Here is a 22,383-nt window from a genome sequence, read left to right as displayed (position 1 = left end):
ATCGCCTGATCTCTTCTGGGAGCAGTAACCCTGTCCTAGGTTCAGCGAATCTCTTCCCTCCTCTTTCCCACCCCCTTGAGTGCCCTGAGATCCCTGCCAAATGGGATCTACGAGTTTTCTCATCCTTTTTCAGGTGTTCACTGCCTATCTGACCAGTTGTCGACATAATTTTGCTGATTCTCTGATCAGTTGGCCTTCCCAAGAGAATATGAAAGCCTCATGGAGCGCCCAGAGGAACGAGGGGTTGCGGGGGGGGGGGGGAGTGGGGTTTGAACACACATTTCCTTGGCTTTAAAACTGTTTCTCGCTCTACACTTCAGTTTAGCGCCCCGGTACTTTAAACTTGAAAAAGCTCTGGTCTTTCTTAATTCTGTGTACTCTGAGCAGGAGCCCCTCCACGTGTTCCCATTCACTTTGAGTCGGGGCAGCAGTTGAGTTTGCTCAACTTCCATGGGCATGCAGCTAATGTCCTGAGTCCCCAACACACATACTCAATGTGGGCACCAAGGCACGCCACCCCCAGCACTTAGGCGCGCGTCCTCAGCAGCATTCCCAGATGCCCTGGGACAGAGCTCCTCTGGAGAGAAGGAGCCCTTTCTTTACCTTGAAGAGTTGAACTCGCTCCTCCAAGAACTTCAGTCCGTTATCCCTGCTAAGCAGCTAGGGATTCCTGGGGGCTGGCAGCCCCGGGTCTTGCTGCGCTGCAGCAGGGATGCTCTGGGCTGGGGGTGGGGGTGGGGGTGGGGGCTGCGAAGCCCTCCTCCCGCCGGCGTCTCCTCCGCAAGTCCCCTCGGGCGGTGGCCGCAGTGGTAGCTGGCTGGCTGGGTTTCGGAGCAGGGTCGATGGAGGGAAGGGACACAGAAAGGTGCCCCGAGTTCCCTCGGCACCTGCGTCAGATGCTAGCCGCGGAGAATGAGGGACCTTGGGCGGTACTGCACGCGTCCTCAGCTCTGTGAGCCCCTCTGGCACCGCGGGGAGGTAGGTGGGCGGGAATGGTGCGCGGTGACACATACATAGGGGCGGGCGGGGGAGGGGAGGGCACAAACTAGGGGTGGGGGCGAGCGCACAGGGAAACCCCACCCCCGGGGCCAGTTCGCAGGGGGAGGGGAAGGCAGAGACGTCCGGAGCGCTCTGGACCAGGGCTGGGGACCCGCGCTCACTGGGGAAGGCGCCGGGCGCGCAGGGCACGAGAGGAGCGCGGACCCCGCAGCTCCTGGGGCCGCGGAGGAAAGCTGTGCTGGTAGCGCTGGAGGACCCGGGTCTGCATTGCGGTCGTAAGCTCCGCAGTCCAGGAGGCCCCGGAGGGCTGTGCCCGCAGAGTGCCGAAAGCGCCCGACTCCTGCTGTCAGAATGACAGGCCCTGGCCGCGGGGAGGGGTGGTTCCCCCCCCATACCTGGAGGCGATTTGCAGCTGAGACCCAGAAAGATGCGATCGCGCAGGACGACCCCCTACCCTGGGAATGCTACTTGAAAGAACCCTTACAGAACAGTGTTGGAAAGTTTTGGGGGTGGGGTACCCCGAGACGCAAGGGTGGAGAGAGGAGATGAGGCAGCCACAAAGGCGCAAGACTGGGAAGGGGGTGGTCTTCAAAACGCAACATAGACCAAGGGCATCTCAAGCAGGAATTCGCTACAGCCTCTACAGCACTCTTTAATAAATTTGTTTTCCAGAAAAAGAAAATCTAAGAGTCTTTGGATACCTTCTATAAGTTAGTCGCGACATACAGTGATTTTAATTCCTCTAACGAGTCCAATAAGTTAATTATTACAACACTACCTCTCACCTCCCAACGATGCTCATTCATACCATGGGGCTCAGAAAGTGGTGGAGTTATCTAGCAAGTTGGGGGCTAACTTCAAGTCAAGGTCACCCTTCTGTGCCCACAGTAGCAGCTGGTCAAGCTGCAGTATGTTTGGGGGCTGGGGATTCAGAGCGCTGACGGCCTTGAGAGGAAGCGGGTGTTCTTCTCATTAAAACACAGTGGCCTCAGGCAGTGTAGTGGAAATCTCCCGAATCTCTCACTGGGCAGACTACAGAGAGAACTGACCAGGTTTTTCCTTGATGAAAAGGTCAGAAGCGTTGTGTCTCAGTTTCCCCAGGTGCGTTCCTCACTGGCTAGTGGTATTTGGGACCCGCCCTAGCCCAGGGTATTCTCCGACTGTTTCTTTCTTGTACAGGGGGTGAAGTCCAGGGTGGGCTGTGGTACTCAGCCCTCCCTCAGTGTCTGAGAGCTGAGCTGTGGTTCAGGTGTTCTGTTGGGTGGCCTGCCTTCTTTCCCACCTGTACATTGGCTGTTCTGGGTCACAGCAAGTTTCAATGGTAGTCAACACTGCTCGGAGGTTAGTGTGTTTGCTTTTAGAATAGAGTGGGATCTGATGAGTTACTTTCTAGAAACATCAATCTCTTTCTTAAAAATTTAAATTTAAAGACATTTTCTTAGGAAACAATAGTCTCTTAAATTCCAAAGCATTTCTCAGGTCTCAGTCTGGGTGACAACAGACAGTCTTTTTCCACAAAGTGGGATCGTATTTGACATATGTTCTGGAGGCTCTCAAGTTGAGGAAGAGCACTTCAGGTCAAGGACATATTCATTAGGCAATTCATCTTTGTAAAGAAGGATGTTTACTGATCATCTAATAGCTTTAACGAACAGACAGCAGCCGTTTTGTATGCCTGATGCTTTGGGACACTATGGACTCCCAGGTACATACTAAGACTTTGAGATTCTAAGTCACCCAGGCAGTGAAGGGCTTTGGGGACAGACTGGTATGACACCACACTGCCTTCTGGAGGATGCACACAGCCCAGTTCATACACTTTGAAGACTGGATTCTGAGAACTAAAGTCAAAACTTCAGAGAGCCCTGAGTGACCGACACATAGACACTTGTCTCATACTGTTCCGGAGAGCCATTCCTCTGGCAGTCTTTCTGATTCTGCTCATCTGTTTTTTGCTGGAATACTTTCTAGTTCTCTAAGCTACTTTGTAGTCACCTGGTGTCTTTGACAAGTCACTTGATTCCACCTGCTGTCACTGATAAGTTCTGACTTCCCTCTGAAATGTGTGGTCCACAGACTTTTCCTGGCCCATCCCAGAACTGTTGACTCAGAATCTTCACTTTTGTAAGGCTCCCCAGGCCATTTCGCGCACTAGCTGGAGCAGCGGTATTGTGATGATGTCACTCAACCTCCGTGCAATCACAGAACCATAGAAAGAGGTGCTCTGTGTGGTGAAGGGCTCTGACAGAGTGCTGAGAAGACATCCCCTCTGATAGCACGCTGTTTCCATGACACCCCCCACAGGCTGGCAGTACACTTTGCTCAGACTTGACCATGGGTTTGACCTTCAGAGGTCAGGCCCCCTTTTCTCACGATTTCCAGTACTAAGGAAGACCTCGGGCTGTGTGGCAGCCTGTGCTCCTGTCTCAGAGTGAAATCAGGAGCAAAGTGGGTCCTTTTCCACCCTCTGTCAGTATTCTTTGGACCTCTTGTACATGGCGTGTCTCTCTATCGGCCCATTTCCACCCCCCCCCATATTTAAATCAGTCTATTGTTTTCTCCCTCACCAGTTCCTTCTTTTGATCTGGTCAACCTTGCTTTTTTTCCATTCTTTCTCCAACCAACAGCTCTTGACTGGTCCATAGAAATCTTCACTAAGCAAGTCTGCCCTGACTATGAAAGAGTGATTTAAAATGGAATTCAGTCCTGTTGAACTCAGTCTGGTTTAAGTCACCTACAGGGAGGGGGGGGCGCTCATCCCCTTTGTCTGAATCTGTGTCTTTAGTTCATGTAAGCTACATCTTTAGATCTTTCTGATAGTCTCATCGAGGCTGAGTGCCACCTTTTCACCTGTCCCTCTGTGACCCTGTGCCTCCTCTAGCTTGTCTCAGTATGATGAATGGGTGAGACTTCATACATCCAGCTCACCTCTCCAGAGAACCATGATGCTATTGCTCTCAGTAGCAGACCACAGCAAGGTTCATCTCTACCCAAGATAGCGCTGAGGGCCAAAACCTAGAGCGGGACCCCGGAGGCAGCCCTCCCAGGACGGCACAGCTCCATAGTTTAGTTGTTATGGTGGTGTATCAAACCTGCCCCATATTTAGTGGCTTAAAACGGCAGTAATCATCCCCCTTCACTTGTGGTTTCTACAGGCAGGAATTTGGGAGAAGCTCAGCTGGGTCCTTCTGGCTTGGATGGCTTGTCTCATGAGGTCACACTTGGATGTCAGTACAAGTGCAGTGAGCAGACAGCTTTCCAGAGGCTTGGGGTCCCATAGCCAAGGTGGCTGGCTCACACGAATGGCAGGTTGATGCCTGTGCATCTCCAGCTATAAAATAGTTAAGGACAGGGTAATTCCTCCCGTGTCTGACTGTCTGGGATGCAAATTTCAACTTCAGTTAAGCAAGCTTAACATGCTGGCTCTTTGTCTTCACCCTGGAAGAGAAGGCACCCCAGAGAATTGTGAGAATTAAAGTAATGTGGGCACCTGGGCCTGGAGAAGGGGCTGGGTGCACAGTGGTCCATTTCCTTCTCTTTCCTAGCCCCTTATGGACCTCTCTCAGTAGTGCTTTGCCTTTGGCGCGCGCGCGCGCGCGCACGCGCACATTTGCAAAGGAAGCTAAATATAAGAGAACAGTAATGATAAACCTTGGGCAATGAGAAGTAGGGTAAGGAATAGGGGATGGGTTTGCCATCTTTCTGGAGGGGAAGGGTCATAGAAAGACAATAAAGAAAACCCAGAATAGTGCCAGAAAACGGAGCCTCTTGGTCCCTGGTGGCATGTTTGGAAAGTGCCATTTTATTGTTTTAACACTGTACAAGGGACCGCCGAAGAGGGAAATGGTCTAACAATAAAGAAGCAGGATAACTTAGTGAAACACGTCCACATATGTCTGTGTGGCATGATGACACATGGGGACAGGAAAGCGTTGTGTCACTTAAGACACAGACCTGCAAGGACACGGTTAGGGGGCTGATGTTTTTGGAAGCTCTAGTTTGCATTTCTCCCCGAATTTATATTAGGTTGGTACCTCAGCAAAACCCTGCCTGCGTTTATAAATGGAAACCACAGCCAGCGTTTTACTCATGCCTCCTCCGTGTATTTACTACTGAGACTCCGCACACAGGGAGGGGCTGAGTGGGATGCTGCTGTCTTGGTTTATGATCACCACCACCACCCCCAACATCATCAGCAGCACTTCCCGGGAGGATTGAAGTTCTGTAGTCCTCGATTTTCCATTGAGAAGCCACACAGAGGGAGGGGCTGAGTGTCGTGCAGCTGATTTGATTTATGTAGCATCACCATCAACCTTCCCCCACTCACCACCACCACCACCACCACCACCATCACCACCACCACCACCATTACCACCATCACCACCATCACCATCACCACCACCACCACCATCACCACCACCACCATCACCACCACCACCACCATTACCACCATCACCATCACCACCACCACCACCATCACCACCACCACCACCATTACCACCATCACCATCACCACCACCACCACCATCACCACCACCACCATCATCATCATCACTATTTCCTAAACAGGTCTATGGGAGGCTGACTAGGGTTCAGTAATCTTGAGTTGTTACTTCATAGGCAGCCCCCACGGCTCCTGGGAGCCTGCTCCCTGTGCCCTGGAACCTAAGGGGCTACCTCCCACAGCTGAGGCCTAAGCTGGCTCTGCACCAGTATTTCCTGAATGTACTCGCAGTCTCTTGGGTCTGATCACCCAGTCCTTGTCATATCAGGCAGGGCACTTTTATTTTCTTTCAGCAATGAGCATCAAATTATTCTGAAAGCTTGTTACAGATTTTCACCTATAATGAGGAATTCACACTGAAAAACACGAAGTGGTATAAATCTGCACTTCCACCTATGGGAAGTATAGGGAGCTCAGTAGTTTAAAAACTGCTGATTGTGCATGTTGGCACACCTCTGTAATCTCAGCACTTGAGGCCAGAGCAGGAGGAGCAGGAGTTCAAGGCCAGGGTAGGCTACATGAGACCATGTCTTAATAGCAAAAGCAACAACAAATCCAACGACCCACTAACACGCAGACCTGTGAATACTTCTTGTCCTCACAGAACTTGGCATTTATCTTTCTTACAGTTTCTCAACATTTTAGTCATTGTTGCAACTGGGTTTGGATTTTTCCCTGTGTATTCCTATAAAGGGAGAAAATAGGAAAAATGGCAGTGTTAAACAGGAATATCCTTTATTCGTTTAAAGCTAAACCAGGAGGATCATGAGTTCAAAGCTAGCCTGGGCTACATAGCAAAACCCAGTGTGTGTGTGTGTGTGTGTGTGTGTGTGTGTGTGTGTGTGTGTGTGTGTGTGTGTATGTGTGTGTGAGAGAGAGGGGGGGGCGGTGAGAAGGCAAGGCGCAAGCAAACTGACACTAACTAGTCAGTATCCTGAGAATAAACCCCAGCTCATGCTGTACCATTTTTAGTAGTAGCTATTTACTGAACACTTACTATATGCCCAGTAACAAGCTAGGCACTGTACCAGCCCCTTTCCTTTTCTTTTCCAATACTGAGATGAATATTGTGTGCTCTGTGTATAGAGATCACCATAGTCCTTTAACTCAGACTGGAGGCAAACAGAAGAGTGAAACCTGCCACCCAAAGGGGACACCACGAAGCAGCTCTCACTAAAGCCACCACCATTCAGGACCTCAGGCTCAGTCACCACACTACACAGTTTCTGCAGGAACAGAAGCTACCTGGGCTCTCTTTCTGTGAGAAGGCAAAGGTTGGACCTTTTAGATAAGCTCAGATGATGACTAGACAAAAGTTTAACTGTGTTATCAGCGCACTGAAAGATGACAGCATGTATCTAGGTACCACTGGGGTGATGGCAGAGACAATAGACCAGAACAGACAGGAGTGGAGGGTAGCTTCAAGCTTCTGAACCTGGGTGGCTGGGGGATCAGAATAGCAACAAGGGTGGCCAGGAGGGGTGACTGACTGTGACTTAGAGGCAGGGAGTTCCACTGCAGATGAGGTGGGTTTCAGAAGCAGAGGGTGAGTAGAAGACCTTGAGTGGACAGAGATGTGGGGGTTTGGAACCTGAGAGACAGTCAGCCTGAAACATGACCAGAGGACATTATTTTCTCTTCTACTCAGCAAATATGGAGAGGCATTCTGATAGAACACAGTAATGAAGGAAGACTATGGAAGAGGCAGAAAAGACAGATAAAGAGAAATGGTTGACCAGAATTTAGGGATGGAGAGAGGGAGAGAGGAAGGGACAGAGAGAATATGAATCTTGAACATGTGAAGAGCAAACTTCACGGGCCCTCTGGTATTGAAGGAAATTAATCTATATCTTAGATCTGTTGTCGTGATGAAACACCATGACTAAAGGCAACGTGGAGAGGGAGGGGTTTATTTGGCTTACTCTTCCACATCACTCTTCACTGTTGGAATAGGGACTCAAACAGAGCAGGAACCTGGAGGCAGGAGCTGATGCAGAGGCCATGGATGGTTGCTGCTCACTGGCTTGCTTCTCATGGCCTACTCAGCCTGCTTTTTTATAGAACCCAGGACCACCAGCCCACAGATGGCACCACCCACCATGGGCCAGACCCTCCCCCACCAGTCACTGATTAGGAAAATGCTCTACAAGCGTGCCTACAGCACAACCTTATGGAAACATGTTCTCAGTTGAGGCTCCTTCCTCTCTGATGACTCTGGCTTGTTTCAAGTTGACGTAAAACTAGCTAGGACAAAAGGAAATACAGGTCCCACAAAGGGGCAAACCTGGGTTAGACCTGGTGTTCTGTCCATGACAACTTCTTTTGTTGCTGGGGTGTTTTCTGAGCTGCTGAAGTTTGCAGCCACAGATGCTGATAGAGCTAAAGATCCCCGACATTAACCCATGCCCCGACCCAAGGAAACAAGATACGACTGTGCTCCGATGTGCTTTAAATGTCACAGCAAGGTAAAAGCCTCCCTCAGCACTCTTCTCTACACTCCTGAGAACCTCTCTACCTAGCAAAAGACACATGCAGTCTGACCTAGGACCTACAGAGCCATGCCAAAACCCCTTTAACCTCTGAAGAGTGAAAGAAGAAAACAGACATGGCATTCATTCGGCGGGGCTGTGTTTGATCCCATTACTGACAACCATCCCCACTTCCTATTACCCATGATTGAATGAAGAGCATTAACCAGGCCCACACTTGTTGCCCCAGCACTGTGATATTAAAGACAGTGATCAAGAGTTCAAGGCCAGCCTTTACATGACAAGTTTGAGGCCAGCCCAGGCTACAGATGGTCATGGCATAGCACTTATGGAATGAAGCCCCCAGCCTGCACCTAAGTTTTGTGTGTGTTATAAAGTTTTACGATTATGTAAGGGACCCTTACAGTGCAATTAAGAAGCAGAAAATGGATAGAGTGACTGAGAGACCCCCAAAGGTGTGTCTACGAGGAAGCCAATACAAAGTAAGCATCCCACTGACTGGAGCGAGACGGGTGACAGAGCAGAGCGGAGAACGCTAAGAACTGACTGGGGCTGGTGAGGTAAGAAACAAAGGAAAAATACTCAAGTGTCAATGTGGGAGCCATGAAGAGAAGTGTTATTGGGGGGGGCAGAAGGACTTCCTCGTAAAGCACCCCCAGTCTGAGATCAGTTGATTCCCCTCAGCCAGGTGAACTGAGTCTCCATCCATCCCAAATCTCCCACGTGGGCGTTTGCACCCGTCCGTGGCCCCTCTTCGTGCCATGGGTTGAAGAGCTTTTCCAGAGTCGTAAGCCTGAACACAAGGCACCTATTCACCCTGCCAGGTTTGAAATTCTCTGAAATTCCTTTCCCTGCAACGCCTTCTCCCAAGTACACTGTGCATCTTTTCAAATTTCAGACATAAACAGCGGCGTGGCCCTGCCTGGCAACCCCCTTCTCGATCTCCAGATAAAAATAGCAAAGGCTGAGGGACGAAAGCCTTGGGACAGTGGGGTTTTGTGGATGCGCTGTTTATATGGGTGTTTCTAGCCCTCTCTGCCTATTCTGGGGAAGGGTGTCTCCAGGGAGGAGCTTCTAGGGGGATTCTTGAGGGCTTGGTCATCCCTGGCACCTTGGTCCCTTCCATTCTGGACCCGGGTCACTTCTCTGGGATTGTGTAATTAACTTTGCATGCCAGGGAGAGACACCGTTTACCTGTGGCTGTTGGTTTGGGTGTCACCCCAGTGGTTGTGGAGGACGGAATGAGTGGGGCAGGGAGCACGGGGGCTCCTTTGTACAGTCAGTGAAAAGAAACTGTCGACGGGCACAAGGTTGCATATGGTGATAGCCAGGGATGAGGGTGATGTCACGTGGGCTCTGTGCCCCTGTGGGCAGTTGAAGGGCTTCAAAGGGGTTGCCAGGTGCAGCTCAGGCTGTTGTATCTCATTGTGGGGGGAGGGCAAGGAGAAACAGTGAGCTGTAAGTATTTGAGTGAGGGCTAATAAGAGCTGTTCTGGGGAGCCAGTAAAATCATCTATCAATGACTGGCTCTCCACCCTCACTTTCCTCCTCATTAAAGGGGAGCAGCAGTATCTCCCATTGGAAATTATTTTATGTGATCTTGTTGCTGTTCTGTTTACACGCACTCAAAGCTCTCCTTCTCCTCATCTCTTCCCATGCTCACTCAGCCTCTCAGGGGCCTCCTGTAATGCTTGCTTTAATGTGGCCGAGCATGCTATGTCATTGTACAGTAAATAATAGCAGCCTTCTGTGACCTCCTCTCCTCTGCTTCTACCCTGTTCTGTCTTGGCATCTTCTTCCTTCCTTCCCTTGCTTGAACCACAGTTTACCACTGACGTCTGCCTCCCATCTTACTAGACTGTGGGCTTCACGGCAACAGGAATACATAGTCTGGATCCCGTCCGAGTGTAAGACAAATGCAATCTTCCAGTAAATAGCAAATGGATGGATGTGTCTGTTTTGTGTCCCTTGTGTCTGGTAAAGGGCAGTGCTCACGGTGAATCATAATTGCCCACACGTATTGAGTACTGTGTGTTAGGGGTTGTGCTGAACACCGTATGTTTAGAAACCCATCCAGTAACCATGGTAACTTCATGACTTGTAAATATCACAAATTATTCCCGGTTTTCTGTTTTGTTGTTTTGTTTTGTTTTGTTTTTGCTTTTAGAAATCGAGAGGTCAAATACTTTGCCCAAGATCACACAGTTAATGAGTGAGTGGCTGAGCTGAGATTTGGGAGCAGACAATATGGCTCTCTGTGTATTTGACCCCTCCCCACCCTGCAGAGTGAGGAGAGCACTGAGTTGCTCACAGGTGTTTACGAATGTGTGCTTGTTCCCCCTTGCCCTCCTGCCCATTTGATGGAAATGATCAGGTTCGGGCATTGTAAAATGCTGTAAAGTGTGAGGTCAGGAGTGGGAACTTGTAGAGACTCTCAGGGTAGATGGGGAACGGTTGGTACCCTTGGCCAGCATCTGTCACCATTTGGGGATGGCAAACAGAGATGTGGCTTAAATGGTGGCCAAGAAGATGGCTGGACGGGGAGGATCTGGAACCTGAAGGTAGAGAGAGTGGGGTTGGAGTTAAGCAAGGACAACACCATGAAGTCATGTGTTCTCCATGGGAACGAAGTAGAATGTTGTCAGAGAACTGAATTCCCCCTAGAATTCACTGAGCTGTGAAGCCTCGGAGACAGAAATTCTCCATGGCCAATGAGAAACCATAAAAGGTGAAGTCAGTCTTCTGTTAATCTTTGCAGAAGAGCTAGCGCCCCCAAGCCTGAAGTCACACCTCACAGCTCTTCACCACTATTCAGTTTCAGTCCTGGGCTTTCCTGGCTGTAGCGGCCCAACCCTCACCCGAACCGGAGTCACTCAGAGTGGATGAGGGATATCATACTGACACTGCTAGGTTGTGTCTTGTAATCCGGACCTATTCTTCAGGGAACAGAGGAGAGCACAACCTCTCCCTGGTTGAAAGGCCGTCAGAACCTGGTGGTTACATTCAAGTTACGTTCTGGGTTTAAGTCTTTGGGATAATAAGATAGAATCAGCATGCTTTCCACATCACCTCTTAGCACTGGGAAGCTGGCTTTGGTCCATGCATTTATTCCTTTATTAGATCCCGAGACAAAATTGGACTCCACAGAGGGGGATCTCCAAAGGTTGGAGATATCACTGAAGGCTGGTTGGTGTGACCTATCTTGTCCCTTCCATGTGCCATGGTTAGTCTTCTCAGCCTGATATTTAACTGAAGAGAGAAGACCTATCCTGAATATGTGTGATACCATTCCATGAGCTGGAGTCCCAGACTAAATAAAAAGAAGTGAATAGAGCATCAGTATCCACCCATCTCTGCTTCCTGACTGCACACACATGTGACCAGCTACCTCACGCTCCTACTGCCACGCTCCCCAGGCCACGAGGAGCAGATATGGTGGTACCTCCTCAAACTGTTGGCTTTTATTTAAGATGTCAGGACAGTGAGAAAAGAAACTAGGACAGCATGTTAAGGCCCTTTGAAGCAACGTTGGCCAATGGAACGCTCTGCTTTGCCCCGGGATGGAGACAGACACAGAAGTGCAGGTAGTGAGTAGAGTTAGAGCTCACAGGTTCTGGTTGTGCCTTGTGCTGGGGCCAGTGAGTCTACTCTTTCTCACTTGACAAATGAGGAGTGATGAAGAGAAACTAGACAGCTAACTGGACGATAGAGAAAACCAAGGCTAAAGAGTCCAAGAGTTCTCTCTTCTGTAAGACACATATATGGTCTTGGTGCAGGTGGAACCAGAGTCTGAGAAGCTTGAAATGGCTTCATTCTCACTCCAGAAAGTTCCTGAGGTCTTGACCTGGGTCCATTCCTGCAAATTCAAGAACTGAGTCTAGAGCCAGAGGTGACAAATGGAGATGAGGTCAGGGTCCAGGTATAGAAGAAAATCCTCCCACCTCAGACACCAGTATAAGGCAGGCAGGGCCTACATGGAAAGTATAAGTTCATAACAAGCCTGAGTCAGAAGAAAACCAGCCGAGGACTACGGAGTCATGTTAAAGATGTAAGGCCTGGGATCACAAAGGTCTGACTAGAGCTGTACATGGAACCTGAGGCTAGTGGTCAGAAGAAAGGAATCCCCTCTCATGCTGGCTCTCTACAGCAGAGCTGTCCTAGTGTGTCTAAAACAGACAAGACAAAACAAAACAAAACAAAACAAAACACCACCACCACCACCACCACCACCACCACCACCACCACCACCACCACCACCACCACCACAGCAACCACAACCCTCTCTTTTTAAAAGTTTATTTATTGGTTTGTGGAGTTGGTTCTTTCTTTCCACCTCCACTTTAAGTGAGCCCCAGGAATCGAACTTGGGTTGCCAGGCTTACACAGCCAGCACTGTAACCATCCTCCTCACCGTGCCTTACTGGAGGCCAAATCTCACATGGCCTTGGGCAAAAGATGGGAAAAGCTTTCTCCAGTGTCAGGGCAGTATGGCCTTAGTGACACTTGGGTTTTGGGTTTCTAGGCCTCCAAAACTGCAAAAGAATAATTTACTGTTGTTTTAAGCCGACTTCTCTTGCTAAAGTTGATTTTACCATCGCTCTGTTTCGTTCCCGTCACCATTGCCACAGACACATCTTAACAGTCCACCTTCTGTTTTGCTTGCTTGCTTGTTTTTGAGATGTGTTGTAGTTTTAAAAGAAACAGTTTTATGTGTATAATGGGTCCTTTTGGGCTACTTCTGGTGTGTAGTATGAGTTATGTCCCCGGCTACCACAGATCTTCAGTACCGTTGGTTGGATTGCTACCCTTGTGCTGAATCAGCACTTTTGACAGACGTCAGCGCAGGGTCTGTTTCTGTCCTCTCTGCTCTGCTGTACTAACGTCTGCTCCTAAGTCTTAGTTTTGCAGTTTGATTTGAAATTAAAGGGCCTTCTTCCCCTCTCTCTCCCCTCCTACTCCCTCCAAGGAGTGACCCAAAGGCTTGGCTTTACCACTGTGCTAACTTTTCAACCCCAAGTGCATTTAAAAAGTATTACTCAAGTCCATTTCCCCACATAAATCTGAAAAATGAATCAACAGTTTAAAAAATGTCTTTGCTTGTATGACGATTGAGCTGAAAACATTTGATAGATTGGCATTTGAGTAATATCCAACTATCCCTGCCTGTGGATCAGGAACAGCTTCTCATCTGTTTAGGTTTTCTGTAACGTCGTCTTCGTAGTGTTAGTGTTCTGTGGTTTCTAGAGCTTCGGTTGTACTGTAGAACCTTAAATTCAACTCCAGATTTCACCCTGACATTTCTGAGCTTCATGAGGCCCCGCTGTCCTAAGCACAAGCTCCCTTTTTCTCATCAAATAAAAACAAAAAGAGAAACTCCACTCGTCTGGCTTCATGTTACCTTCAATCTACTAGGTCCTCACTCTATCAAATACCAATTTGCAGCCAGACTACAGCATAATTCAAGCAAACTGACGTCCCCTCGATAGGCCCCTCACTCTCTTGTTACTATGATGTAGTGGCTGTTGTCCATAACTTGGCTGGTTATGTCAGGGCCTGGCTGGCCCTGAGTAGCATGGTATCCCCTTACCCCCAAGCTGTGAGACCCAGGAAGTACTTCATCACATCTCTCCAGGGTTGGGTGTCATGGTAACTGTTTCATGTTCTTTGGGGGACACGAAGGGTGGGGGATTCTTCCTTCACCAACAGAGTAAACAGGAAGTGATCAGCACATAGGCCTTGTTCAGCTTTCCTTAAGTATATTTCTAAAAAATAAATAAATAAATAAATATTTTAAAACTTGCGGTAAGATACACTTCATACGCATCATAGCATTTTAACCCTTTTTAAGACTGTACCTTGTTTGCAAAAAGCACTTGAACTTGTTGTGGACATGACCCTTTCATCCATCCCTAGAATTTTTTTTCAACTTGTAAAAGTGAAACCCTATGTTAATTAGACTGTAACTCTCCTTCCTATAGCCTTCGGGAACTGATGCTCTGCTTCCGGTCTCTATGAATCTGACGGATCTGTGTGGCTCGGGTAGTGAAAACGGGCACTATTTTTCTTGTGATTGGTGTTTTTCACACTTTTTATCATTAAGAGTCACCCATGTTGTAGCTCATACCACTTTCCTTCATTCTTAAGATGCTGTCTCAGTTAGGGTTTTATTGCTGTGAAGAGACACCATGACCATCGCAGCTCTTATAAAGGAAAGCATTTCATTGGGGCTGGCTTACAGTTACAGAGGTTCAGTCTGTTGTCATCATGGCGGGAAGCATGGCTGCACGCAGGCAGAGCTGGTGCTGAAGGAACTGGGAGTTCTACATCTGGATCTGCAGGCAGCTGGAAGAAACGGAGCCACTGGCCTGGCTTCAGCCTCTGAGGCCTCAAAGCCTTCCCCATAGACACACATCTCCTCCAACAAAGACACATGTACTCCAACAAGGTCACACCTTCTAGTAGTGCCACTCCCTATGAACCTATGGGGGCCATTTCTTATTCAACCTGTCGCAGATCAAATAATATTTCATTGTATACATTTACCACAGTTTGTTTATTGACTCATCTGTTAATGGATCATTTTAGATCCCTTTGGATTGGAGTGTGTGTGTGTGTGTGTGTGTGTGTGTGTGTGTGTGTGTGTGTGTGTATGTGTCACAGAATTGAACACAGAGACTTGGTTATACTAGGCAAAATACATACTATGTCCTCAATCTAAGGCATTGGTCATTATATTTTTTTCTCTTTTTAATGGATTATTTGGGAATCTCTTACATCATGCACCCTGACTGCGCTCATTTCTTAGTTTTCCCATGTCTGTCCTTCTACCCCGGGAATCCCCTCAACCCCCAAAATAGAATAAAGGAAAGAAAAAGAAAAGGAAAAAAAACAAGTTCATTTTGTGTTATCCATATATTCACTAGAACATGGTCAAATTCCTAGTGGCCAATCCCCCAAGGGTGGATGAGTCGTTCTCCACCTACATCCATATCAGAAGCCGGAAACCATCAACTGAGAGCCTTGGCTAGGCCAGAGAGGGGCAGGGCCCCTCTTGTGCTCACATCACTGCCTGCACCACTGGCTGTGGGCCTGTAAGGGACAGGACACTTTCCATATTTCTTTTCCCAAATGTTTTATTTGCTCAGCTCTACCCTTTAAAAACTCAACACCTCTGTTAACTCTTATCTCTATTATATGAGAACCTCTGATTTGCAGGACAGCAATTTTTTTAAAGATATGTTTATTTTATGTGTATGAGTGTTTTGCCTGCATGTATCTATGTATACCATGTACATGCCTGGGAGATGGGAAGAAGGCATCAGATCCTCTGAAACTGTTACAGTGGCTAGGTCATGAGCTGCAAGGTGGGTGCTGGGAATCACATCCGAATCTTTTGCAAGAGTGGCAATTACTTTTAATGGGGGAGCTAGCTTTCCAGCCACAGAGTCCATGATTCTAACTGAGGAATGTGAAGAATGTCTCCAATACCAAGGTCCCACTTTGGGGTCTGAATAAAGTTCCCAGACTGGCACACTTTGCGGGGAAGATGGCCCCAGATTAAAAACAGTGGAGCCTTTACTTTCGAACAGAGGATACTCCTCTAAATTCATGTGCTCCAACATCAGTGCACTCAAGTCTGAGGTTCCACGAGTGAACAAAGACCGGAAATGGTGCTAGAGAATCAAGAAGACACTGCATTCTTTTGTGGGGTATAAATGGGGGCTGACAGAGCCTTGTGGGCAGGGTGGGTAGATTTTGTGGTCCTGGGTGACCCTGTGGTTGTTATGGTTTGGGTGTCCGGGCAGCCTCCCCACAAGGCCCGGTTACAACTCTCCAAGTATGAGATTCCTTCCTGAGGATTATGGTCCCCATAGTCCTGCATTTTCTGGCGTTGTCTTGGTAGGGGCTATGTCACACTGTCTCCAAACGCTCTGTCCCTAGTGGAAAGTTTTGGTCTCTGGACATAGAGAGAAAGGGCCCTGTTCCTTGAGCATGTTTTATGGCCGCCGAACTGACGACATTACTTGGTCTCAGTCGACATTACTTGGTCTCGGTCCACCTTGCCTTGTTTGTTTATAGTCTGGGTTTCTTCTAGAGGTATTGCCTGTCCCTCCTCCCTTCGCACCACACCAGAAATGTTTGCTCCTTCTTCTCTGTGCTCCTCTACCTGACCAGTGCTTCTGGAAACATTGTCTTCCTGATTCCCCAGAAGCTGCAACCCAGTTTACAAACCAGGACCTGGGGCCCAAGGGAGGTGTGAATGAGTCTGGGGGAAATTGTATACTTTACTTCTTGGAAGTTCTGAAAGGATTCTGAGGCTCTGCCAATCTTTCTCCAGCATAACCCTGGAGGCTTCCAGATGGCAAGCAGAAGGTATGAACAGGGGGATCAGAAGTTCAAGGTCATGCTCCACTACACAGCAGGGCTAGCCTGGGATATATGACATTTTGTCTTAAAAACCAAAACCAACAAACAACCCCTCCCCACAACGGCAGCTCTTTATTTACTCTTTCTCCAACCCCTGGAAATCATCCTGTACTGTCTCTCAATAGGAATTTAACTCCTCTAGGTACCTCATGAAAGAAGAAATCTATAGCATTTGTCTCTCGTGACTCTTTTTGTCGTGGAGACTGTAATCAGATTCCATCCATGTAGTAGCATTTGTCAGAACTCCCTTCCTCATTAAAGCTAAACTGTATTTTACTGTATGATACTTCATATTTCATTTCTCTATCAATCCACCAATAGACACGAGTTGCTTCCACTGTTGGGCTGCTCTGAGCAGTGTCATGGCGGGTGTGGGCCTGCAAGCATCTCTCTGATCCTATGGTATTGTTTGCAGTTGTTTCACGTGTCTGTCTGGAAGCAGAGGAAAGGCCTTGTAGATGCCGTCACCCCACTTTTCATAGCAGCCACAGCATTCTGCATTCCCACCAACAGTGCCCAAGGATGCCAGATTCTTCACGGCCAACCAACACTAGCTATTTCTGTACTGACTCTCCTAATTGGGTGTGAGGCAATATCATCAAAGTTTGAATTTGTATTTCCCTTGTGATTGGTGGATTAGTGGGTGGTTTGCTTTTTTTTTTTTTTTTAAGAAGTCTCAGGTCTTCTCTTTTCACGGCTACCTTTGAGTTGCAGGAGCTTTTTATATTCCCTAAATACTAATCCCTTAACTATTAGATACGTGGGTTGCTAAATGCTTTCTCTCATCCTGGAGACGGCGCTTTCCCTTGGTTGGCTGTGACCTTTGGTGTATGGAAATGTTCAGCGTCTAATTCGTCTGTTTCGTTTCTGATGTTGCTCTGCAGCTGTTTCTCCAGGCTGGACATGACCATGGCTATCTTGGATCAGGGCAACTGTGACACCTGCCTGTTAACATGACCTCATGAAGGGGGATGCTAGAGACTTGCAGGGCTCATGAAGCCCCCTCTATACCCTGAGGTTGTATAAGTGGCAGAGTTGTTGGGGAGAGACTCTTTGTAGTATATGTGCCTATAAATTGTGCGCCAGACTTCCCAGTGGTGACTGCCCTTGAATTGTCTCTGTTTTTGTAAAACAAAGCAAAACAAAATAAAATAAGCACACAGTGAACTCACTAGTTCATCAAGACAGACCTGGAGAGAATCGTTTCTAACCGGGGTAAGTAGTCTCCCTTAGGAACACACGTGCAACAGGTGCAGCACTTTGGTGTCACATCTAGGGGACCTTGCCATTTCAGGACCATAAAATTTCCTCTGTAGTTTTATACTTTCATGTCTCACATCTATTTTGAGCTAATTTTTGAGCTAATTTTGGTGTGTACCATCCTTTTGTGTGCTGATAATAATTTTTTTGTTTTTCGAGCCAGGGTTTCTCTGTTTCATAGCCTTGACTGTCCTCGACTCATTTTGTAGACAAGGCTGGTCTTGGGCTTACAGAGATCCACCTGCCTCTGCCTCTCGAGTGATAGGATTAAAGGTGGGCACTACCACACCTGGCTAGATATTAACATTTAAAAGCACGTGATCATCTTTGAAGGTTCAGTTCTGGGGTCTTTATTTTATATGTAGGATCCACCTGGGGAAACAGGGTGGCACCTGTCTCAGTGTGGCCTGTCTCACCTAACAGTGATTTCCTGTTCCACACATTTCATCTATTTCCCAGCCAATGCCATGACTTCAAGTCTCCCGTATAGCTGTATAAAATTCCATCTCGCACACATGGCACATTTTCTCGAGCTATTTCTCTGTTGACATATATCTTGAATTGTCTGTACCTTTGTTATTGTGAATGAGGTAACAGATAATACAAATGTGAACCCACTGTTGTTCATTCAGTGTCCTTTGGGTACAGACCCAGAAGCTGTGCAGTGAGATAATCTGGCAGTTCTGCTTTTAGATTTTCTAGCAATCTTCATACTGTTTTCCTGAGACCAGTTTATAGTCCTAGTAACAGCAAATAATTGTTCCTCTTCCTCTCAGTCCTCCTGGGCATGTCTATTTGTTGTTTGTTTACCTGGGGTTGAGATGAAATCTTAAAGCAGTTTTAATTAGTATTTTCCTGATTGCTAAAGAAGTCGGACGTTTATTTTTTCTTTCAAATATTTACTGGCCACGTGTTTCTTCTTTTGAGAACTTTTTATATAATTAAAACAACGAATAAGGAAGTTGAAGAAGACACTAAAAGGTAGGAAAATCTTACATGTATATGGATGGGCAGAACTGGTATTGTGAAATGGTTATGGTACTGAAAGTAGACTATGGATTTGACACAATTCCCTTTAATTTTCCAATGATTCTTTACAGAATTAGAAAAAGCAATCTTAAAATTTGTATGGACGGTCCCCAGCTCCGAAAAAAAGAACCAAAAAAAAAATTTGTATGGAAACAAACAAAAATACATTAGTCAAAAACAATTCTAAGAACCAAGAACAATGCTGGAGGTATCATAATTTTTTACTTCAAACAACATCACAGAGCTATAGTAACAAAGGCAGTAGAGTACTGCCCCATCCATGCACACATGTGTGTGCATGTACGTGCCAAAACACACACACACACACACATACACACACACACACACACATACACACACACACACACAGGTGGGGGGGAGGAATAGAGTAGAGGGCCAAGAAATAAACTCACAATTATATCCATCTTATTTTGACAATAGCGTCAAAAGCAAACATTGGAGGAAAACCTTTCCAAAGTGGTGCTGGGATATCTGGACAGCCATACTCAAAAGGATGATATTAGTTCCATATCTCTCACCCTGCACAGATCTTAGTATATGTTCTGAAATGTTAAAGCTGCTAGAGAAAAAAAAACAACAGAAAAATGCTTCAAAATTCAGGCATCAGAGCTTTCTGAAAGGACTCCAATAGCACAAGAAATAATCCTCACTGAGGCTGTCTTTCCCCTCCTCAAGTAAATCCCTTTGAAAACACCCTTACAGGAACATCTTTCACTGGATTCTAAATCTAGTCAAGAAGACAATGAAGATTAACCCAGCATAGAGGTTCTTTGGGGATATTGTATAATCATTTCTTATGAGATTAAAACCTCCCATCTTGGAGGAAAGCTCCTAAAGCTCCTGTTAGAAAGGAGGAACACGGGGTTGGGGATTTAGCTCAGTGGTAGAGCACTTGCCTAGCAAGCACAAGGCCCTGAGTTCCGTCCCCAGCAAACATTCAAAGGCTTCAGGAAGTCCCTGAAACTGACCAGTCAGTAATGTCTTTATTCCCATATAAGCAGTAAGCACTGAAGAAGGACACTCTCAGATAAACTGAAAGGCTACTCTCCAGCCTGTCATGTGTGTATGCTCAAGTTTCTCACTTTGATGAGCTATATGTGGTAGCTGGCTGTCATGGTGTGCACCTGTCATCCTATGCTCAGAAGTCGAGCCTGTAGTGAATTTGAGGCCTTCTGGGCTACAAGGTGAGTGTAAGGAGAGCCTAAGCTATATAGGAAGAACTTCTCAAAATGGAAATTGGCCACAAAGTATGGTGACATACACCTCCCAGCATGTGGGTGGCAGAGAAAGGAAGTTCTTTGTTATTTCAAGGCTAGCTTACACTTCTCAAAACAGTCAGAAATCAAAACAAATATAGTGAACAAAAGAAACTGATCAAAGTGAAAAGATAAGGAAATTGGCAATTTGCAAATGTATAGATAAAGACTTTAAGCCCACCTTGAGAACCAGCAGCTGAATATTCACCAGAACATCAGTGTGGAAACTTAGACTGGAAGTACAGGCAGACAATCTGGGGACTACTGTGTGGAAATCTCTAAGTGCATGACAGGAATGCCATTACACAGTCTGTACACTAACTGTAGTGTTCAGTTTCTGATAGGGAAGTGGTATGACTATATGTGTAGGTAGGAGAACTAAATTGGTGGCAGTGATTTTTCAATTTAAAAATATGTGAGAAATGAAATGAGGCTGTGTTATAAGGAGATTGAAATGCTCGCTTCCCAGAGAATGGCTTGCAGAGCTGGTGGGCTAGGAGGATGTACTGTAAGGAGACTGAAATGTCCCTTCACAGAGAATGGTTTACACAGCTGGTGGCTGCCCATGGGCAGAAGAAGCTGTGAAGTCCTGCAGAGTGAATGCCTCACATCTCACAAGATCTCCTTGTTCTTCAACAGAAAGGGCCCCCATGCCCTATCACCTCCTACCACAATGTGTACTGAACTTCCTGCAACAATTGCTGGCCAAAATTGTTCCAGGAATCCTGAGTTCAGGTCAGAATTCACTCTGTAATTCTCCTTCCTCAGAGAAGGCTCATCTCTCCTTCCTCAGAGACATTGGGGATTTTTTCAGGTGTCCTTTGCTTGCAGACAGCTGTGTGCTTCAGGGGAGGCTGAAGCCATATTTGATCGCAGAAGATGTGTTTTGGCTGGATTTTGGTAAGTGGTGCTCAGCCCTTCCCCTCTTATGCCGCTCTTAAATTTGATATCCCAGGCTGAGCAGGCAGCTCAGTGGCACAGCACTTACTCAGCATAAACAACACCTTCAGCTCGGTCCCCATCATGGAAAAATAAATGGATGCAATGAAAGGCCTTGGACCTTTATGTGCTGTGTAAACATGACGATTTCGGTTTCATGCCACTGTGTGAGATGTATCTCCTTCAGGCTTGGTTAGGATGTAAGAATATGACTATCTGGAATGAAGTTGAAGTCTCCCTGAAAGCTGTCGTCTATATGTGCTGTATCAACTGATATTACCTGTTGGGGATTGGTTCTAATGCTTTGTCTTAATTCGGCCCCAAACGTCACACAGGAATCTAAGTGTCCAGACGATGAGGGTCTCTGTCCCCAATTGGTTTTTGATTTATCAGTAAAGGGCCAGTGGCCAATGGCTGGGCAGGTCTTTTAGGATTCCCAGGCAAGGAACACAGAGGAGAGAAGAAGGCCTCTCTGCCATGAGAGGGCCATTTGGGGAAGCAAAGAGATCAGACTTAAGAGCTCACCAATGTATAAGAATTAGAGAAAATGGCCTCAGGGTCCACTTCCCCAATTGGGTCTTGGATAGCAGAGAAAAAATATAGATTTAGAAAGTGTTAACTCGAGAATACCAGAAGGCAACGTGTGCTAGCCATGGAGAGGTTCAGGAATGGCCCAGCCATTGAGCTAGTAAGGCATATTAAGTATAAAGGTTGCGTGTGCATGTCTTTCATTTGTGAATGCAGAGCTCCTGGGTGGATGCAGAGGCAAGTGTCTGCCTGGAGCTCAGAGTGGCTAACAATTTACGGCTGAAATTACCACATCTGAAACTAAATCTGAGAATAAATTTTTATTCATTAGATACTTTACCTTTTAATGTAAATAATACATTTTATCAATGAATACTTTTTTAAAAAAAATGACATGTATGTATTTATTTTTGTAAGGCAATGGAGGTTAGGAGACAACTTGCTGGGATCAATTCTCTCCTTCCACCACGAGGGTTCTGAGGATCCAACTTACGTTGGCAAGCACCTTTATCTGATGAGCCATCTCACAGATCAAAGTAATCACTATGCTTTCTAACAAAAATATTTGTAATGCTATGTAATTATAAAGGAGAGGACAACCCTTTTAATGGCTATTTTAGATAACTGCAGATATTTTTTCTTTGATAACATTAAAAAATCAAGAAGTAGTTAATTTTTTAATAATTTATTTTTATTTTTATACGCATTGGTGTTTTGCCTACATGTATGTCTGTGCATGTCTGTGTGAGGGTGTCAGATCTTGGAGTTATGCACAGTTGTGAGCTGCCATGTGGGCACTGGGAATTGCACCTGGGTCCTCTAGAAGAGGAGTTAATGCCCCCAACCTGTGGAACCATCTCTCTGGCCCCAAGAAGTAGTTTCTCAAAGGTTAACTGTAATCTGATACCTAACACGAGAGCAACGAAATTTT

The 22,383-nt window shown here is 46.7% G+C and overlaps 1 protein-coding gene across 2 annotated transcripts in view; it reads right to left on the bottom strand.

Annotated features, from left to right (window-relative positions):
- The window catches only part of Acan (aggrecan), a 62,952-nt gene extending 61,968 nt beyond the window's left edge, over positions 1-984 (bottom strand). For both annotated transcript variants that reach the window (NM_022190.2, XM_087585055.1), the window contains 1 exon segment: positions 604-984. The gene's annotated coding sequence lies outside the window, so the exon portion shown is untranslated.
- Positions 985-22,383: the final 21,399 nt, after the last annotated feature.

The sequence above is a fragment of the Rattus norvegicus genome, chromosome 1 (assembly GCF_021556685.1).
Source record: "Rattus norvegicus strain SHRSP/BbbUtx chromosome 1, alternate assembly SHRSP_T2T, whole genome shotgun sequence".
Taxonomy (NCBI): domain Eukaryota; kingdom Metazoa; phylum Chordata; class Mammalia; order Rodentia; family Muridae; genus Rattus; species Rattus norvegicus.
Note: the sequence above shows the minus strand (reverse complement) of the source record. Positions and strands in the feature narration are given on the sequence as shown.